Below are 2,715 nucleotides of genomic sequence, written 5' to 3'. Positions count from 1 at the left end.
ATTTGAATATTTTAATTAAGTTGGAAGCGTGGCACCAGTCAGACTGAAAAATAAACCCAAACATTTAATGCTTGAGCCTACAGGATGGTGCACACCACCCTTAGCCCAGCAGAAGTTGAGGATCCCCAACCAAGACCTTGCAGAATCCAGCTGAAGCCAGAGCTCTGACAAGGTGCTGAGAGCCTCGGAGGTCTATTGAGTGACACGCAGTTTGTGGGCAGTCCGACAACGGCAAAAATAATTCTATTGCAAAGGCAGAAAATGCCAGTCGGAATAAGCAGGAGTCAAGTGCTTTCCTTGCTTAAATAGAAGCAATGCAAGGCTGACATCTTTTAAAAAAGGAGGGTTACTCTCACAGTCCTCTTCCTAGAAGTTTCACTTCCTTAGGATATGTGGTTATTTCGGGTTACCACAGCAACTGTCAGAAGAGAAGGCATTTTATTTTCTTGTTTTGTGTTTACACGGAAGAACTGGGAAGACCACCGTGTACTGGTACAAGAGGAAGGATTACAAAAGCCTGCCCCGAACAAAAGGAGCTGTGTGGAGATCTTCCTACTGTACAAAGGTTCACAACAATTCCTTTCCTGTGAAGCCACGTGGAATACTCTGAACAGCTAATATGGGGTACTCAGGAGATGTCTAGCCCAACAGTGATGTGAAAACCCTTTTTGTGGTGATCCAAGGTGAAGTGGGTGGGCCTCTGCCACACACTTTGCTCCAGGCAGGGGTACACAGCTCTCCTTGGAAAGCGTGTGGCTTCAGGTTGTTTGCTTTGTCTGGTTTTGTATCGCAGCTACAGTCCCAGCGCTGTTCTCATGAAGTGGGTTTGGTAGGAATCGGTGCTGAGCGCCTCAGGATCCGCTCCGACATCTTGAGTATCGCCCATCCTGTTTTGAAAATGCAGATTTCTCAAAAGAAATGTCTACAGGTGCTGTAGAGCGAGGTTGCAGTAAACAAGCACATGCCTTTCTGTTTGGAGAGATGGGGCTTGGTTGTTTGCATTCTTTACATATGACTGTGCTTCAGAGTGAACTAAAACCAGTTTTGTTATGTAGAAGTTAAATCGAGAAAATATACAACTATGTATTTGAATAGGGAGATTGGGACATCATTGCATTTGTTGGTTTGCGGCTGGTTTACCATAGAGGCATGTGGCACCTGAATGATTTAGGCAGTTACTAGCAACATGTTACCTATTGAGAAGAATGGGATTTAGTTATTTAATTCTGCACTTTTCAGAAAACTATTAAGTGTCTTTCACCTCTGTGCCCCCCCGCCATGCTTATTTGCACTGTCCCAAGCTGATCCAGCTGCAATGTTCTCCAAGAACTGCTTTTTGGCCGATACCCGTAACAGTGGTCTTGTCTCTGGGCTCTGCTGATTTTTCTGAGCAGTTAAACAGCACCCAAATCGTTACCGTGTGAATTCCTGGCCTCCTGAGCCACAGATGTCACACTGGCAAAAACCGGCTTAAATTTGGTAATACGTAGTGTGAGTGCAACAACCTCCAACCTCCCCAAATTATACAAACAGGAAGGGTCTCTCTCGCCCCGCGCCACGGCATGACCCCGGGAAGTCACCCACCGCCTCCCTCTGCCCTGCCGAGCCTCTCTGCAGCAGAAAGCCTGGTGCCGCAGGCCACTGCCTTCAAGCAGATGCCCGTCCCGAATGATGCATCCCACGTCACCGTGCTGTCATTTGCTTCACCTTCAGTATGTATATTTTAACCCTGCAGCTTCTAGGCATTTTCAGGCAACCAGGTATCTCCCACACACTTCCTTGCTTTACAGCGCGTCTCCGGTTTTGCCAGATGACTGCTTCTGGCTGCTGCAGCCCCCGCCAGCTCTCCCGGTGCCCCGCTCCCTGCGCATTAAGACAGTGCTCGGGGTGCCCGTGGGAAGGAGGGGCTGTATTCGCAAGCGCAGGCCTCCCCATCTCCCCGTCTCCCTCCCGTGTGCGATGCTGCTGGAGGCTCCCTCAGGGATGGCGTCCCACCAAGACTATTAAGAAAAGGCCAAAGGAAGTCCCAGGCACCAGCCGCCTACTCCCCTTCTCCCGCTTTTCCTCTCTGTCATGGACCTCTCTCCCGGCACGGCTGCCGGCGTCTCCGTTTAGGCTTCCCAGGGCACAGAGGGACGCTTTTCAACCGTGTGCGCTGCCGGGGACTGACAGCCTCGCATGCCGCAGCTGGAGGCGGCGTAAGCAATTCCCCCTCTTCCTCCCTCAACCGGCCGGGCTGGAAGTTGGGAAAAAAAAAAAAAAAAGAAAAAGACTTCTGGGGTCACTGGGAGGGGAAAAAAAATTCCTCGTCACGTCTGTGGCGTCTGCGAAATCGTCCCGAGAAGGAAGAGGAGGATCCCGCCGCGGGGACCGCGTGTGTTTGGCGGAGGGGGTGGGCGCTGGCTGCGGGGCCGGGGGGATCGCAGCGGCCGCGGGCAGCCCCGCTCCCCCCCGCCGTGGACGGGAGGGGCTCTGCCTTCCTGCGGCGCCGGGGAAGAAGGGGCCGAGCCACCCTGCTCCCCGCCCCGGGAGGGGGTGAGAGCCGCCCCGCTCGGTGCCGGGGGCTCGGCGGAGCAGGGGCTGGGGTGCCCGGGCCGGCCCCTCGCCGCGGGCCGCCGTCTATGAGGCGCCGGCGGGCCCTCCCTCCAGCGCCGGGAGGCGGCACAGCCCCGGCGGGCAGGGCAGGGCCGGGCCGGGCCGGGCCGGGGGGGGGGA

Source organism: Aptenodytes patagonicus, chromosome 2 (assembly GCF_965638725.1).
Source record: "Aptenodytes patagonicus chromosome 2, bAptPat1.pri.cur, whole genome shotgun sequence".
Classification (NCBI taxonomy): domain Eukaryota; kingdom Metazoa; phylum Chordata; class Aves; order Sphenisciformes; family Spheniscidae; genus Aptenodytes; species Aptenodytes patagonicus.
This window is presented reverse-complemented; position numbering follows the sequence as displayed.